Genomic DNA, 20249 nt, shown 5'->3' with positions numbered 1-20249 from the left:
ATATACTACTGTATAAAACAATAATGAATAAATAAATAAATAAGTAAATAAGTAAACACTTTAAAATGGACATTGTGTTCCTGTGCAAAACAAGGCAAAAATTACCAAACAACTGTAACTGCCTAAAAGACTAAGGGCCGGATTTACGAAAGCTTGCACGGAGTTATAGAGTAGAGTAGAGTAAGATGTCAGACAGCCAATATGTCTGCCGAGTGATCTAGCAACAGCCGGCAGGGGTGTGCATGAGAGCTTCTAAAGCTAGTCTTGCACGGACAGTGTCATGGTATGGAAATTACCTCATTTGCTGCTGAAAGCTATGCAAATGAGGTAAATTTGCAATCCAGGAAACACTAACCTGTCCGTGGAAGAGTAGTGTCATCTGCAGAAATGTACTCTGTACAGAGTACCGTTCTGCAAATATCAAAACAGAGCTATGACAGCACCAAATAAAGGATGCACCCAGTTGAGGAAGCATGCCAATGGCCAAATATAAGACCATCGGCATTTTTAAATGTTTAAAATTATTAAAATCTCATTTTTTCCCTAGATCTCCAGTGTTTAAGCATAGCGCAGTGCTGCACAAACATGCGGAGCTTAAAAAACAAGAAAATAATTAATAAAAAGCCAAAAATAGGCATTTTCACTAAAATGCTTATCCTGCCATGCAGGTGAATGGCAGGCTGAAGACAACATGGCCACTGAGAAGTGGTTGCTAAGGGGGGGAAGCTCAGTGTGAGAGATGTAACCAAGCATTAGTAGGCAATCCTATGCAAATGAGGATAAGGATAGTAAATCCCAATTTTCCCCAGCATGTGAGCCATGTCCCAAGAGTGTAAGTGTAGGAGTAGGTGAGTAGTAGAGTAGAAGATAGGTGACATCATGAGGGTGTGTGTCAGAAAGGCTGTATGCTTATTGGAGCACAGTGTCTTGTGTTTGCCCTGAGTTGCTCAGGATTGCAAGAGGCATGTCTACAGTTGTCCTTTTTGAAAACCAGAAACCAAAGATGTACGCTGTGAATATATCTGAAATTTCTTGCAAATGTGCACACAGCATGTGCGTGCATGTGCTTGCGTGTGCGCTCGTTTGCACGGCGCTACCCTGGTGGAAACAGAAAGGGAAAAGGAAGGAAAAGAAGTAGTAGGAAGTTAACCAAGGAGAACTAGCAGAGCTGCCAGGTGAAATATATCAGAATCAGCCAATTACACAGGCAGCAGACTAGCCCAGCCCAGCACTTTAAACTCTGCAAACAGCATTCCTCCCTGTTTTTTCCCAAGAACTCTGCAACACTGCAGTATACAAAGAGGGAAAGCTTAAAAACTTTAAAGTCAGACAAAATGTTAGGGGCTGCTCTTGCTATCATAAACCAACATGTGCAAGGTGCTGAGGGTGATGATGTTGTGAATGCTGCTGAGCAACCTATAGTGAGGAGACGGAGAAGAGTGTACAGACCCAGGGTAACCTACCAGGGGCTACATGAGCTGGAGATAGTGGAGCACTATAGGGTGGACAGAGACCTCCTGCAGCAAATTGTTCAGCTGTGCTGGCCACGCCTCACACATAGAACTAAGAGAGGGGAACCCATCCCAGTGGATACCAAGGTATGTGTTGGCCTAAGAATACTAGCTACAGGTACCTTCCAGAGACCAACTGGTGATATGATGGGGATTTCACAGGCATCAGCATCCAGGGTACTGCACCTGTTCCTGGATGCAATGTCAGCACATGTCGGTTAGCACGTGAGGCATTGGCCAGCAATATTCATCTTTTACACCAAATAGCAGAATACCCTGAGGTAGTGGGTGTAATAGACTGCATGCACATACACATCAAAGCACCACCCGGTGAGTGGGGTAGGGTCTACATCAACCACAAGGGCTTCCCTCCATCAACTGCCATGTCATGTGTGATAATAATGAATGTGTGTGCTGGCTGCCCTGGAAGCTATCACGATTCCCACATCTGGCATCTGACACAGCTGTACCAAAGATTTGCCAATGGGGACATCCCTGACGGTCACCTAGTGGGGGATGCTGGATACACACTGGAGCCATGGCTGATGACACCCATCAGAAATGCACACACACCCGAACAAGAACTCCATAATGAGGCACACGCACAAACAAGAAACATTACTGAGTGTGTGTTTGGGATGCTCAAGTCATGGTTCCGGTGCCTGGACACATTTGGTGGAGCCTTGCAGTACTCACCAACTACACGTACCCAAATTGTAATGATATGTGCCATGCTACACAATATGATCCTGCGAAAACATCTGCAGCAGGAACAGCATGGGGCAGGGCCAAACAGCCCCCCACCATTGCCAAGGCCTGCACAGGCATAGCGTGACTCAGAGGAGGAACAACCTGAGTGCCCCAGTAGGCAGAAGGAGGCATGCCCAGTATGCCCTGGCCTTGGGAAAGAGGCAACACATAGCACATACATTGACTCAGTAGGAACCTTGGAAATTACACCTTTCTCTGACTCGCACATACAGTAAAAGGGATGCCTAACTTGACACTACCTGTTTTCAAACATGTATAGGGAGTGTACTACGTGCATCTGACATAGGCAGCCCTGCTGCACCACCTGAGGCATGAGTGCCCTATTTTAAGCAATATAAAGCACTGCTAAGCACATTTTACCACTAGTGAGCATATTTAAATTCAATTGCGCGTAGCTGTGCACCACGCTAACCAGCGCAATGTCGGGCAACATCAGGCAACGTTGAGCAATGTTGGGCAAAGTCGGGCAAAATCAGGTAAACATGCTCACACCTGCTTTACTGTTCCTTAAGCAGTCTGGTCTGCCCAGCAGGAAAATAAAAAGCAGTGTCAGGGCTCAAACGCAGGATACTGTGCACTATAGTCACAGTACTGAACCACTAAGCCACAACAGCATTTCACTGACACAGACACAACTTAACTCACTCACACACACCAGTTGGGAGGGGGTCACATACCTAACAGTCACAGTCAGCAGGACAAATGTAGACAAACGCAAACACAAACAAATGCTGTATCATGCCCTCTGAAGAGGCATATGAGTAACCTCCCCCCAGGCCTATGCAGACAGATAACATCAGGCCAGGCAGTGTGATGTGGGTTGGGTAGGCTATGAAGTCACAAACTAATATGCGTGTAATTGGAAGCTAAGGTCTGTAGTGCAGTGGTATGCCTCAAGCCAGTATGATAGGCAACAGTACAGACTAAAATGGAGTACCTGACATAGCAGTGCAGGCCTAGCAAATGTGTATAAGTGTCAGGTGAACCCTTCATCCTATGTACACCCACAGTAACAATCAGGTGTGCCCCCCCCCGGTAGAAATGTACAAATAATAGCTGTCCCCACTGTATGTAGAATGACTCATGGAAGCCCTGCAGGCACACTGTGCTTCCTGTCGATGTACAACACAAAGGTGAGCCCTGAAGTAAAAAATAACTTGATTTTCACACACATATAGTATATATGCTCATACTGGGCATGCTCACACACAAACAAATTTAGCAAATTTCAGTCAGCAACATACTGAAAGGTCATACTGGGCATGCTCACACACTTAGCCCATGTCTGAGTACAGCAGTGGGCCACACATATCTGGCAGTTGCAGTTCTTACTCCAGACACTTGTCACTATTCACCAATCCTGCCTTCTGCACACACTGATATGAAAACAGACCCATATAATATATTGGACACCTGTCATAATCAAACTATGTACTCCAAGTACTTAAGTTGTTCAAAGAAAGTGAAAAAACAAAGAAGATCAATAATTCTCTGATCAGTATCATCAAGAAACAATAACCACTCCTAACATTATCCAAGCCATGGTCAAAGAGTCCATAGAGAACCATGAAGCTTTCTTTCGCTATGTCATAAATATCAGTGTAAACTCATATATGTTCTGAGTCATTGCAAACTGTAAATTAATACATGTACATGACTGACATTGCCAACATCTTGTCAGACAGGTTCATACATATTTACCCCCTTCTCACTGACTAAAGAACCCATTATCATACCTGGAGATTGTGAAAACCCAGAAATCACATACACAATGGTTAAACATCTCTTTCCAAACCTAGAAACACGATGTGTATAGGATAACATGGTTTCCCTGGCTGTGTCATATGTGAACTCCAAAACAAACAGACCCTGCACCTGAACAGTCTGTTCAGACTCACCGTCTGTACAGGATATGAAACTGTTGAATGGGTTAGAGCAACATTTGGCACACTCCACGAGTGTTGGTGCACAACAGACCATGGGTACTATTGTCTTATAAGCCTAATAAGCCTGATGTGCAAGGCCATGGAGTCCATCATTATAGAACTCATAAACAGAACTATTGAGAGCCTACAAACACCCAACCCTACCCATTTTGGTTTTGTCAGGGGCAGATCATGGTTCCTAAACCTGCTAGACAGTTTTCAAGGCAGTCACCCAGGACATGCATCAATGAAATGAGCTACACATGGCCTACATAGACCTTGAAAAGCCATTTTCCAACATCCCACACACATGTATCCACAAAATCAACAACCTGTGCATAAACACGTATGTCATCTGATGGATTGCCAAATGGGGCACAGATAGATCCCACAAGGTAAGAATTGTGGTCTCCTGTTCAAGCTGGTAACAACTGTTGTCCCCCATGGCTCAGTCCTGGGACCCCTCCTGTCTGGTGTATACTTTTTAGAAATACAGTCAAACACGAGGGCTATGTTTAGCAAGGTTTGTGGATGACTGCAAAAAGGTTGTCATAATCGATGTTTGGGACAACAGAGACATCCTTAAAAAGGGTCTCAGTCAGACAGATGTGGTGTCAAACTTATTGGCTCGAGCTACAGTCATACAAATACCACATAGGTGCCAACACCCTAAATATGGAGGCAATAATAAGGGATCTATGGACACATGTGGATAGTCATCACTACTTCCAGAAACACATTCACAAAGTGGTTAGAAAATCATGTTATATGTTCCCACAAACTGCCAAGGTCTTTGCATGTAGGTCAAAGGAGGTGCCCTCTACTCATCAGTTATCAGACCCATCATAGAGTACCACAACACACTTGCGATGAATCTGACTATGCACCTTCAGCAGCTGGAAAGATCACTGATGTACCTCAACAAGAGCATTAATGGCCTCAAACAGTTGTCACATGCAACAAGACTGAATTTAACTCAATCTGTACTCTGTTGCATACTGTCTACTCAGGTGATCTCTGCCCAAAAGACAGGTCCATGTCCAATGCAGAACGGATGTACATGTGCTATTTGAAGTAACCCCAAGCTCACTGTACTACATGCTCTAGGGATATCATCATCACAACAATAAATAGAACATGTTGGAGGGATACATTAATAACTCACAGACTTCCCTTTCTTTGGAACAGGCTCCCTCCCAACCTACATTAAGCTAAGTCCCTCACTGACACTCTTCCAGAGGAGCCTTGATGAGTGTATGTGAAACTGAACTGTCACACCATGGATCACTTCATCAGCTCTACTACACAGAGGCCTAGGGAACTAACTCCATGGGTGGTGATAGCTACACACTGTAGCCACACTAATATATGCATTCAGGCAGATAGCCTATTACCTACTTATGTACCTATATATATATATATATATATATATATATATATATATATATGTAGGGGGAACACAGTATAATAAGCCAAAGATGGATGGGCAGAGATGTGTGTAAAAGGGTGACCATGACAGGGAGCCATCCGAGACTGTCCCACCCAGCACACATCCCAATGGCACAAAAGACATGAGGTGCACATCTCACCCAGTGTACATAACAGCCACCAGTATCTGTAAGCATTACAGTGTATGTGGTCCATGTACCTGCTGTACAACATGACTGTACAATGATGTACACATCTACTATCTGTAGACATGTACCTGTCACATAGTCTACTACATACCTATGAACCTATCTTCAATAAGGCATATGTTAGCCTAGGCAAGTTGTGCAGCTTTCACCACCCCATTGGATAGTCTCCCAAGCCTTATTCTAATAGTTAGTACCCTAAACCCCTTTCTAGTGGGGCTGTTAATGTGATGGCAGGCGTGAATTGTCTGTTTCCCATCCACTCATCAAGGTTCCTATTGAAGAGTGTCAGCGAGGGGCTCTGTCTGATGCACATTGGGACTCGGTTCCACAGTAGGACAAGTGTCTGGGATGGTACTCTATCCCACCAGCATGTTGTATTCATTGTTGCGATGAGGTTCATATCCCTGGAGTATGTAGGGTGACTCAAGTTTGTTATCTGTAGATGGAGCATGCTCAGCAGTTATGTGTTGGACATGGCTCTATATGTTAGGCAGAGTGTGCCTCTGAGTAGGTGGTACGCAACGAAGAACAGATTTAATTTTACCAGTTGTGTTGCATAACACAACTGTTTGAGGCCAGTAATCCTCTTGGTGAGGTACCTCTTTGGTCTCTGCAGCTGTTGAATATGCGTAGTCGAGTACATCCAAAATGGTGCATTGTACTCAATGATGGGTCTGATGACTTAAGAGTAGAGGGCCACCACTACCTCTTCGGATCCTGATGCAAACCCTTTGTTGATTAGCTGGGCCTCATAGGATTTCCCAATCACTTTGGCAACATAGTTGTCAAAGGAAAGATGACTATCTACTTGTGTCCCCTGATCCCTTATTACTTTCTCAGTTTTAAGGGGGTAACACCTATCTGGTAGTTTGTGTGTACTTTGTTTTCACCAAAGGGGATCACTATGCATTCCTCCACACTGAGCTTGAGGACATGATTCTGACACCACACATCTGTCTCATAGAGTCCCTTCTGGAGAATACTTGTGCCATCTGGGGAATCTATTATGGCAAACACTTTACAGTTCCCAGCAAACTTAGTCAACCACAACCCTCCTGTGTTGACATGAAAATTTGAGAAGTCTATATCAAACAGGAGGGACCCCAGGACTGAACCCTGGGGGCCACCAGTTGTTACCGGTGTAGAGTCTGACATGTAGCCAGCAACTCTTAATTTGTGGAATCTATCTGTGAGCCAGTTGGCAATCCATCTTGTGATGTATGGATTCATGCCCAGGTTGGTGAGTTCATCTATGATACCTGACTGGGGAATGGTGTCAAAGGCTGTAGTGAGGTATAGGTAGGCTGTGTTGAGCTCATTTCAATCATCTGTAGCCTGGGTAATGGTCTCAAAGAAAGTCACCCAGTTCAGGAGGCGTGATCTGCATATAATGAAGCCAAACTGGCTGTGCTTAACTGTGTGAAGGTTCACAATCTCTTTATTGTTGACTTCCATTATGATTGGCTCCACTGCCTTAAAGATCAGACTCGTCAGACTCATAGAGCATAAATGGCAAGGGTTTTTTGTGGCCCCACCCCTGTGGAGTGTGAAGAATGTTGCTGTGCAACATTCTATGGGTACATATCCTGTACAGAGCATGTAGAGAGAGGTGTAGGTATCCTTGATGAATATGGATACATCCCCACCCTATATGCTATGATCCAGGTCCTGATGCTGGAAGGTATGGAATGAGTAGTATCCTGGCAGTGCCAGTGTGCTCTCTGGAGCCTTGAACTAGGTTTCTGTTACTGCACAGATATCAATATTCTCCATACTGAGATGTGCCTCGAGTGTGTGCATCTGGAGGCTGAGACTTCTGGCAATGAGTAGCATTTAGCTAACTTTGTGGTTATTTGTGTTGGATATGTGGTTTGGTCTGTCCTGAGTGACTGATGTTCCACACCTGAAGTCAACGCCTCATTGGTCTCATCTGAACATAAGCTAATTACCCTACATATCCACATTCTGGACCCAGCCCCCTTAAGGAAACCATGTTAAAAAATGTCTCCAAGGCCAACTTCATGCTTCTTAAGACAGAAGTGCTGAACTTCAGGACACCCATGCAGATGGACAATACTGTTACGAATACTGAATCCTTCACAATTGCACTTTATAAGCACTTACATGAGTGCATGTATCATGCTATCCCAAACAGAACCAAGATGCTATCCTCCAAGAAAAGGAAGCCAATCTGGTGGTCCCCTGCCATAAACAAACTGCACAACAGAAGGAAGAAACTGTTGCAAAAGAGGGTAAAATTCCATGAGTGGAGGAGCTCCCTGGTCAGCCTCAGGAAGAAGCTGCGATCCCTGATAAAATCCTCCAAAGCTAGTTATGAAAACAAAGTCAACACTGATTCTAAAGACAACCACAAAGCATTCTATAGCTATGTCAAGAATCTCAATGGCAACACTCAGATCTGCTCTGAGTTACAGCACAATGGCACTAAATATACAGACCCAACTGATATTGCCAACAGCCTGGCAGATAGGATCAGTGCTAACTTTACCCCCCCTCTCACCCATGAAAGAGCACATCTCTATACCGGAAGAATGCAAAGTTGCTGTCATCATGGCTGCACAGGTAAAAACCACTCTCCAAAGCCAGGAACACAGCATCCATGGGACCAGATTACATCCCAGGCTGCGTTCTACATGAACTACAGAACAAACTGGCACCACACCTACGTACCATGTTCAATCATAGCCTCACCTCAGGCTTTGTGTTTGCTGAATGGCTCACAGCGACGGTTATCCCACTGCACAGGGGGGAGCCACCACAGACCCTGGGAACTAGCACCCCATTAGCCTAATGAGCCTGGTCTGCAAGGCCATGGAACGTATCATCATGGAACTTATAAACAAAGACATTGGTAATCTCCAAACTCTGGACCACAACCATTTTGGGTTAGTAAAAGGCAGATCATGTCTCCTAAACCTGATAGATGTCTTTGAAGCAGTCACCAAAGCTGTAGACAAGGGTAAGGTGGTTCACACAGCCTATCTAGATCTTGCCACGGCTTTTGACACCATCCCCCACTCTGAAATTATGGATAAACCCACTAAACTAGGTATAAATCCCTATGTCACAAGATGGGTTGCCAAATGGCTCACTGACACAAGCCACACTGTGAAAGTAGCAGACTCCAAGTCCGACTTCAGACCAGTGACAAGTGGAGTACTACAGGCTTCAGTTCTGGGTCCTGTCCTGTTTGGTATCTACTTCCCTGAAGTACAGTTTAACATGGAAGGTCTCTGGCTAATGAAGTTCCCAGATGACTGCAAACTAGGAGCCATAATCGAGACTACTAATGATGTGGACATCCTACAAAAGGGCCTCACTGAGACAGATGCCTGGTGTCAAAGCCATGGGCTCAAGCTCAATGCCAAAAAGTGCATTGTCATCCCCTTTGGTAAAAACACTGTACCCATGAACTACAACATAGGTGGTAGTATACTTAACACCGAAAGTGTGATAAGAGACCTTGGGACAAAGGTGGACAGTAGACTCTCCTTTGATAATCACATTGCCACAGTAGTCAGGAAATCCTTCTACGTAGCACACCTCATCACAAAAGGTGTCTCATGCAGAATAAGAGGTCATTGTTCACCTCTACTCATCACTCATTAGATCCATTATAGAGTACAATGCTCCTTTTGCTATGTACCTCACAAGACATCTACAACAATTGGAAAGCCTGCAGAAATTCCTCACAAAGAGGATTAGTGGCCTCAAATACATGCCATACACAGACCGTCTCAAAACACTACAGCTTTACTCTGTCACATATCGCCTACTCAGAGGTGATCTCTGCCTAACATACAAAGCTATGTCAAACTGGGAGGGTGGCTTAATGGCTAAGGTACTTGCCTTACAAACACAAGGTGCAGGGTTTGAGTCTCACAAGGGATAGTGCTAGGGCTTAAATGGGCTCGGCAGGCAGCAGTTAGCTTAGTACTAAACTATGAACCTATGAACCTAAACACAGAGCTGTTGGACATGCTCCACTTAAAGAAATCCCAATCCCTCCGAGCGTCGGCCCCAAAACTCAGACTGAAATACAAAATGAGGGGGTGTATCCATTATTATAAAGGATACCCACACCTCCAGGTTAGTGGCACAGCACGAGGCCTTGGAGACCATGCAAGTGCAACTAACATTGGGCAAAGCTGCTTATCAGATCATAGCCTGCTACAGATCACATACCTTGTCTCAGGACCCTCACTCAGTATTCCTGAGAAATATAAAGGTCCTACCAAACACCATAATATGAGGAGATTTCAACTACCCAAACATTGACTGGGAGAATTACTCGAGTACAAAGTACTTTGCCCAATGCTTCCTAGAGTTTATAAACTGAAATGGCCTGGAACAGCTGGTCACCACGCCCACTAGAGGTGACAACATACTGGACCTGATCATCACCAACATGGAGGATCAGTGTTCCACACCAGAGGTAAACCCCTCACTGGTAATATCAGATCATGAAGTAATCACACTGGACATCCACACCCCCCCCAGTCAACAAAACCACTGTGAAAAAATTTTCAAAAGCAAACTTCACACTTCTCAAGACTGAAGTGGAAAGTTTCAAAGCTCCTTTGCTACAGGATAATGCTATCCAATCTGCAGAATCCTTTACAAGTGCATTCTATGAGCATCTACAGGGATGCATGGATCGAGCCATCCCAATTAAAACCAATACTCACTCCTCCAAAAAGAAGAAACCAATCTGGTGGCCCTTGCCCATAAATAAGCTATACAACAGAAGGAGGAAACTAACACATGATAGAGCAAAATTCCAAAAAGGAAAGGCATCACTGATCATTATTAGCAAGAAACTACGATCGCTCATAAAATAATTCAAGTCAAGTTTCTAAAGAAAAATTGCCAAGGAATCTAAAGATAACCACAGAGCCTTCTTTAGCTATATCAAACATTTAGGTGGAAACTCTCAGATATGCTTTCAGCTACTGCAAAATGAAAAAAAATACACTGAACCAACTGACATTGCCAACATCCTGGTGGACAAGTTCAGTGCAAACTTCAACCCCCCTCACCCCAAAAAGGGCCTGTGTCCATCCCAGAAGAATGCAGAGCCCCAGACTTCATGGACATGCAGGTAAAAACAGCCCTCTCCAAAGCTAAGAACACAGCATCAATGGGACTGGATGGTGTCCCAGGCTGCATCTTACACGAGCTCTAAAAGGAACTAAACCCTCATCTACATTCACTGTTCATGCTCAACCTTTCCACAGGTTATGTACCTAAAGAATGATGGACAGCAACAGTCATCCTGCTCCACAAAGGTGGTGCCACAACAGAACCTGGGAACTATCACCCTATAAGCCTGACCAGCCTGGTCTGCAAAGCTATGGAGTGAATTATCATGGAACTCATAAACATAGACATTGGGAACCTCCAGATACTGGACCCTTCCCAATTTGGCTTTGTTAAAGGCAGATTCTGCCTCCTAAACCTAGTTGACTTCTTTGAAACAGTTACCAAGGCCATAGATGAAGGGAAGGTAGTCCACACAGCCTACCTGGACCTCACTAAGGCCTTTGACACCATTCCCCACTCTGGCATCATAAACAAGCTTACCAGCTTGAACATTAACCCCTATGTCATGAGATGCGTGGCCAACTGACTCATGGATAGAACACACATGGTCAGAGTTGCAGGTGCCATGTCCGACTCTAAACCAGTCACAAGTGGCATCCCACAGGTTTCGGTCCTGGGACCCCTCCTGTTCAGTATATACTTCTCTGATGTACAGGTAAGCATGGGAGGACTATGGCTGACCAAATTCCCAGATGACTGTAAACTGGGGGCTATAATTGACTCTGTGGCTGACACAGACATCCTCCAGAAGGGTCTTACAGAGACAGATACCTGGTATCAAAACCAGGGCCTCAAGCTGAATGCCAAAAAATGCATAGTCATCCCCTTTGGAAAAAACAAAGTGCCCATGAATTACCACGAAGGTGGTAATCCAATAGGTATGGAAAATGTAATTAGGGACCTGGGGAACCAGGTAGATAGTAACCTCTCCTTTGATAATCACATTGGCAGAGTGGTTAGATATTACCTCTATGTAGCCCACCTAATCACGAAAGGGTTCACCTCTAGATCAAGAGAGGTCATTGCGCCCCTCTACTCATCATTCATTAGGCCCATAATAGAGTACAATGTCCCATTTGCTATGTACCTTAATTGGCACATGCAACAGCTGGTACTTCACCAAGAGGATCATGGGCCTCAAAGAGATGCCCTATGCAGCTCAACTAAAGAAACTCCAGCTCTACTCGGTTGCTTACTGCCTGCTCAGAGGTGATCTATGCCTGACTTATAAGGCCATGTCCAACCCGGAATTAATAGACATGCTCCACCTCAAGAAAAACAAATCTCTTAGAGCCACACGCTCCAGTGAATTTAACCTCAGCAAAGCAATAAACAGGACATGCTGGAGGGATAGATTCCTGTCCCAGAGACTTCCCTCACTCTGGAATAGAATCCCAGTTGATGTTAGGCAGAGCCCCTTGCAGACTCTCTTCAAGAGGAATCTTGATGAGTGGATGGGAAATTGTAAATTTACCCCTGGGAATCACTTCAGTGGCCCTGCTAGACAGAGGCCCAGGAAACTAATTTAAAGGGAGGCAAAAGCCAACACATTCTGGCTAGGCTTATAAATGCCCTTGGGCAGATAGCCTAGTACCTACCTATGAACCTACATGCTCTAGGGACCTAAACCTTGTCACCACAATAAACAGAACATGCCGAAGGGATAGATTCCTGTCCCACAGACTTCACATACTCCAGAATAAACTACCTATCTATATCAAACAAAGCTCCTCATTAGCACTCTTCAAGGAAAATTTTGATTATTGGATGGGAAATAGGAAATTCACCCTGGGGATCACTTCTGTGTCTCTGCACAACAGTGGCACAGGAAAATAAATTTCTTGGGTGGCAAAAGCCAGGGTACCTTTTTGGCTGGCCTTGTATAGGCCCCAGGGCCGATAGACTAGTACCTACCTATGAACCTATGAACCTTTGAGCCTTGCCTAAAAATGTAATATGGGGACAGCACGAGTCTTGGCCAGTATTCAGAAGCATAGAGGCGACAGGTGCAAACCATCTGTAGTGAAGCGACAAGGCTTGTCTATCATGACATCACAGGCTGACAGAGACTGGATCCCCTTTGAATGACACCAGAAGCTCAGTCAATTGTTGAAGTTTATTATCTTTCTGTTATATTGCAGTATCATGTAGGTGAAGGTAAGATGCTACTCAAGGTTTGACCCTGTGTGTGCCACCATGTGGTGCATCAACCCATAAATGATATGGTCATGGCCTATGCATACAATACACTCACAATACACCTAGTATGATAAGCCTGCTGAGGTTAGCAAATGTGAAAAAACCTTTGTGCAAACTGTCAACAAGTAATGTCTGTATTGCACCCTGTTTGCTTGCTGAAGTGTAAAGTGTTCTTAGTTTGGATTAAGAACACCACACTTGCCAACTGTGTATGTGTGTGTGTGTGTGTGTGTGTGTGTGTGTGTGTGTGTGTGTGTGTGTGTGTGTGTGTGTGTGTGTGTGTGTGTGTGTGTGTGTGTGTGTGTGTGTGTCTCTCTCTAGGGAGGAGCAACCTTTTTGGAGACTACTCAAACACCTTAGAAGTGGTATACTCATCTTTGTCAAGTCCGATGATGTCACCATCCTACAAATATACCTGTGGAAAGGTGAAATTCCAGTAATGTGTATAGCACGTCGTGTAAATGCATACTGCTGCATTATCATAATGTAGTTAGGAAAGAGTTTGAATCTTGCACTTGCTGTGTGTGTGTCTGTGCTCCAGGTGTGTGATACCACTGGCCAATGTGGAGTGGGTTTTGATTATTATAGTGTATGACATATCACAATGACAACTGTATGTGCATTACACATGTAAGGTAGCTGTGGGGCAAATCCATATACATACATGTGACCTCAAGTATTTCATAGGTGGGTACTCTGCTTTCTCCATGAACGCATATGTTATCTTTGCCAGAGCGTGCTGGTGCTTTCCAGACCTTAGGTCACTTCTGTATGCTTGTGACAAGCTTAGCCACTGCAGTGATCCCTGGGCTATGGCTTCCGTTTCACATCCACTCATCACAGTTTCTATTGAAGAGTGTGAGTGAGGGTTTATGCTTGAGGTATATTTGAAACCTGTTCTAAAGCAAGCAAAGTCTGGCAAAGATGACTAATCATTGTAGGTGTGCAACAACCTCTGTGGATCTGCATGCAAACCCTTTATTGCTTATGTGCTCCACAGAGGGATTTCCAAAACCCTTTGGTAATGTGATTATCAAAGGAGAGATTACTTAACACATGGCTCTATGTATACATTAGTACCTGTTCTACATTTTGGGGGCTACTACCTATGTGGTACTCTGGGGATACTTTGTTTTTTAAAAGTGGATAACTATGCTTTCTTAGGCTTATAGCTTTACAGCATAAGTTTGACACCAGGTATCTATCTGTATGATATCCTTTTGGAGGATGTGTGTGTCATCTGGAGAATAAAGTATAGCCCACAGTATGCATTTTCATCAAACGTGGGCAGACATATCCCTACTGTGTTTGCTTGTACCTAAGAAAGCTATATGCCAAACAGGAGTGCTCCCAGGACTGAGTGCAGGGGAATACCACTTGTTACTGGCATAGAATAGTACATGGAGGCTGCAAATGTTACTGTGTGTCCTACATCTGTGCATCAGTTGTCAAGCCATCATCTAACAATCGTTTATGGTCAGTCTGTTGAGGTTATGTCTAATACCAGTATGTAGGATGGGTATGATTTGCTGGTGAGCTATAGCTTGGCTGTGTTGACCTCCCCTCCCTCACCTATAGCCTTGTTGACTGGCTTGAAATCTACTAGGTGTAGGAGCCATGATCTGGCCTTTAGAGAACCTAAGTGGGTATGGTGCAGTGTTTGCAGGTTCATAATGTCTCTGTTAATGAGTTCCATAATGCTGTGGTCCATAGCCTTCCAGATAACATTGGTCTGGCTTATAGGGTGAGAGTTTCCAGGACCTGTTGTAGTTCTACCCTTAATCAATTAATGTTAACATTTGCACTGGGTGTGATGAGGGTGGACAGGTTTAAGAATAAGTATATTAGAGTGTCAGGCCAGGTTTGAAGGTTAGTAGACCATGCCAGATAGGCAGGGTTAAGTTGGCTTGTACATGTGCTGAGGAGGGATGCAGAGTATATTGTGAAATAGATGCTAAGGATGAAGCCGCCAGGTAACAGGAAAAGAGGAATGCCTAAGATGAGGTTTATGGCTGTGATGAGAGAGGACATGCAGGTGGATGGTGTGACAGCACAAGATACAGAGGGCAGGAAGACATGGAAACAGATGATGTACTGTGGTGGCCCCTAATGGGAGCATCCAAAAGGAGACGAAGATGTTGTAGCTCAACCCTTGTGGACTGTGAACACCATTACCGTACGTCATTCCACATGTATGTAACCTGTGTAGAGGCTCCATCTGGACAGAGTGTTTCGTTGAGTGGTGACTTCATATGTCAGCTTGTGTATGACACAGCCAGGGACACTGTCCAGTACCATTGCCACTGTGGTGTGGACCTTGTTAAAGAGATGTTTTAACTAGAGTGTCTGTGAATCATCATGTATTAAGTTCTGCAGGTCTGGAAATGTGGCCCTTGTATAGCGAAAGGGTGGTGAAATCCGCATTCAAACTGTCTGACAAGGAACTGGTAATGTCAGTCAGATAAGTGTACTTTGTGACCATTTACATTAACTGTGACCCCCTGTAGATTATGAACAACAGTAAAGAAAGCTTTAGTGTTGTCTTTGGAATTGTTGCCATTTTGTATTTTGAAGCTTGCCTTCTATGTTTATTGAGGGATTGAATTTTCCCAATGATACTGACCAGAGAGGTTATCCCTTCTTGGTATGTAACTCTTTTTTGGTATAACATCACACCTTCTATTATTTATTTAGTTTATGGCAGGGGTACATGAGACTAATGCACTTTTACTGTAAAAGTGAGAATTTCTTGTGTTTGTGATAGCACAGTCCATGCAACCCTGTAGGTGAACAGTGTGCATTAATACAGGATTATGCAGCTGGGACAGTGTTAACCTTAGTAATGCAAACCAATGACAGATAGTAACAACAGCATCACCCACAGCACAGTGTCAACCTGTGTCATACACACACATGCGTACTCAAGTTCCAAAATGTGTGTAGTACAATGCATACTGGCCACCAATAGAAACAATGGAGTGTTAACATTGGCCCATACAGGGCATGTCACCCTGCCCATGTGCCCAATATGCACGTACATGCAGACAGTGCACCTCCACCATGTTCACAAATCTACACCTGCAATCCTGTGATGCACAAACCCCAGACTTACTGTCCACTGTATAACACATGCTGACACAACTACACACATCAGCCAAGTGGCACATGGGCAAACAAAACACAATTGGAATAAACACTGGTGTAAACAATACAACATTGCTAATTACAGCTTTACTGCATCATGCCTGCTCAGCTACACCTTCAAGGATATCATTACACTTTGCTGCTGACAACATGCTACACATTCAACCATTGCTATACTTTATTAAAGTCACCCTGTGCATCAGCACCATGTCAGCCTGTTCCGGCATCAATGTTACAGATGACAGAAGGTGGCACAGGTTTCATCATATGCACAGGGTGTGTTGTTGGTTTGCCAGAAGCCTACACCGAGCCAAACAATCGACATGTGTGTGTGAGTGTGTGTGTGAGGACCATGAATAGTGTTATGGGCCAATGTATGTAATGTGTGCGGGTATGTGTTTGCCCTCGGTTTCTGGTTTATGTGTGTCTGTCTGCATGCACACAGTTCCACCATGTGGCTGCCATATATGAGGATTTGTGGGACAGCTACAGACTGTACCTGGCAGGCTTTACAGATCACCATCTCTGGCCACTGATACGGAACCTGTGCCTGGCAGGGGTTCTACAGACAGTATCAGGTACTAATCCAGACTGGGTACTATCCGAAGAGCTTGACATATGTCCACTGGATCCAGGTCCCTGCTGGGACTGACCAGAGCCACGTGCATGTGGTCTTCTAGGACGGTCTATGGGCAGCCCTCCCCAACATTGCTGGGGCTGGTACTGGCACTACGGGAGCGGCTGTGACTTGCTGGACATCCACGGTGACCTCCAGCTGCTGATGTTGCTGGCATACGTCCACATCGACATCTCAACTGTCCCGCACTGTCCTGATACATGGGCATGACATTGTAGAGGACATCCAATGTCTCACCCCAATGTCTATCAATGACATCAGTGTAATTACATATGGCACCTGCTAGGTCATGGACACTGTCATTTACAGAGGTGTTATGAGCCATGTGTGCCCTTAGTCCCTGTCTGGTGTACTGCTCCATTTGTGCCTGTGCCTCCATGACAGCCTGGAACATGCATGTGGTTGAAAGAGTTGTGGCACGTCTGCCAGGGGAATGATGACCAGCAGTGCTCTGACGAGAACCCATGGGCATCTGCCTATGTGGTACCATTCCAGACATCTGGCTATGGCTGCTGTGTCCTGATACATGTATCATAGATACCACACTGTCCTGGCCAGTGCCAACCATACACTGTCCCTCAGCTAAGGGCAATGGGTGATGATGGATGTACAGGCAGTATGACTGTGTGCATGGATGGGGTAGAGACTTGTGTACTGTCAACTGGTGGCCCAACAACAGACCCTGCCAAACCTGCCTGTGCCTCAACACACCTATCCTCATGATCACTGTCTGTCTCAGTGACATCAGGTTCCCTGCTGTAATGAACCAGCCCCACCTCAGCACCTGTGAGAGGAAAACAGGAAACATGCTTTAAGACCTGAACATGATGTCAGACCACATGCACACATGCACACATCCACATGCACACATGCGTACATGCACATGCACACATGCACACACACACACACACACACACACATGCACATGTGCACGTGCACATGTGCACATGCCCATGCACACATGCACACACACACAAATATACTCCTCTCTAAAGCAGACACACACACACACACACACACACACACACACACACACACACCAGCAATCTCAGAACATACACAATAGCAGGTGATGGTGGGGTACAGTATCACAAGCAAAACAGTCATATCACACATGTCAGCATGCAGGACACGTGTTGCTCAACAGCATGCAGTACAAGTGTAGACAGTCCTTGTTACTAACAGTATACATGGTTTTGATGCATGTGTTTTGTTATTAGGTGATTGGCCTCCCCCTGGAATGCAGTGCATACATGGACACAACATTGCTGTGCAAGTATTTGAAACTCTGTAATGTACTGGTCACCATAACTCACAGGTCTACATACTATGGCTGGATGTGTATCTGTGTGTCAGACAGGTATCCAATGCTGATTACAGCCACTGTGTCTTTAGCAAATCATTGTGGACACAGTTTTAGCACATGCATGATGAGTATTCACACAACACCATCAGTGGTGCATATATAATTGATGGAATACCATTCGTCCACATACCCATTGTACAGTAGTTATGGTGAGTGTAGATCATATTGTGGACATGCCAGTGTCATCCATGACATGGCATGCTAAAACACAACTGCATATTTAAACATCACACATACCCAATGTGTGTCATATGACCTAGCCACTCAATAGCATCACAAGACATATATGTGTCAGTTGTGCAAATGGTGATTGGTATGCATATTGTTTAGAGGTGCATATGTTTGCACACACAACATTGAGGTGTATAGCAATGAAAGCTATGTGTAGTACTGTGGTTACAATAACTGGATGGGGTATAGTACCATAGGCCATCATCATGAAGCATCATGTGGTCACTCAAGGCTACAAATGTTTCCCAAACCAGCACTAATCATGCTGTACAGGAACTGTACTACCTTGGCTACATTCACCATTTCACAACCAGTTGTTACATGGGTTTGTAAGGAGGTCAATAAGGAACATTCCCTGACATGAATGTTTAGTGTGTTGCACAGTGTTTAAATGCCCCATGATAGGCCTCTACCCCTCAGGTATATTATGTGTAATGTGTGGATGAGATTTTGGATACTGGAGTGTGTCTTTACAGAGGGTTTGTGAATCCTTTATGTGTAGCATGTTAAAATGCTCTGTGTATGACATAGTTGTGTATGTTATGTGCATGTTGAGTATCAACTTTGCCTATCCAATGATCACTACAGTGTAGCCACATTTGTTTGAGATGGTCTGAGTATTGCATGTGTTTGAGGAAGCTAATCACATTAGTGAGATGTGCGTGGTCTTACACCAAACATGCACAGCATGCATTATGGGTAGGTGTGTTACATGTGTACATGGCCTACACCTTTTCTATGACATGCACTTTTTATTTACAATAATAAATATAGAGCACACTCACCAGCATCTGTCCAATTATACAAAGGATGTGAGGTGTATATTAATGTAATAATATCGCACAGCCTTGTGATAAATGCATTGAAAGTCTTCACAGCCCGGGTAGCTTTAGCAGGCCTCACTGGCTTCAACATTGCAAACTGAACAAACCACCCACACTGTTTAACCACCACATGTCATATACCAGCACTGTATGCTGTCTTGTTTGTCACACATTAAAACTTATATACAAATATGCACATACTAACCTTCACCAACATATATATCTCCACCCTTCACAAACAGTTGCAATATGTCCCCTGCTCTATGCACATATACACATGTGAATATATATGACACATATATATTTCTCCATATGTGTGTGGCATACACACACAAGGTCCACACTGTGGTAAGTCCCTGGACCTCACAGCTGAACTGTTGGGCCTTGCTGCAACACAAACAGGTGTCACATGTGAACACACACTAACATTAGAGGGGGTACATATAGCTACACATGCTAGATAAGCATACTAGACTGCTACAGCAGTTGCCAATGCTAAGCTACACCTTAATATGACTATCATGCATGTGTTGCTCTGTCACACCCATGTTTATATAATGGCAGTGCTAATCACCCCAACAGCCATTGGCCACATTTCTGTACAGAACACAGATAACATGGATCAGATCTTTGACATTTAATGCTGAGCTACACATTTCACAGGTATGTCCCACTGCCCACAGGTACACATTGTATTGTCCATAGCAGTAGTTAAGCAGGACATCTGTGCATAGATAAGTACTGCTGCCACATATGAGTGGTTCACATTATGTAGACTACTCTTCAAAAACATCTACTACATGCCAGTAAATACATATGTGTCACATACCTTTCCTTTGTATGATTTGGTATTATTTCTTTTTCTTTTTCCTTTTCTCTG

This window comes from Protopterus annectens, chromosome 11.part0 (assembly GCF_019279795.1).
Source record: "Protopterus annectens isolate FY-2018-M chromosome 11.part0, PAN1.0, whole genome shotgun sequence".
Lineage (NCBI taxonomy): Eukaryota > Metazoa > Chordata > Ceratodontiformes > Protopteridae > Protopterus > Protopterus annectens.
This window is presented reverse-complemented; position numbering follows the sequence as displayed.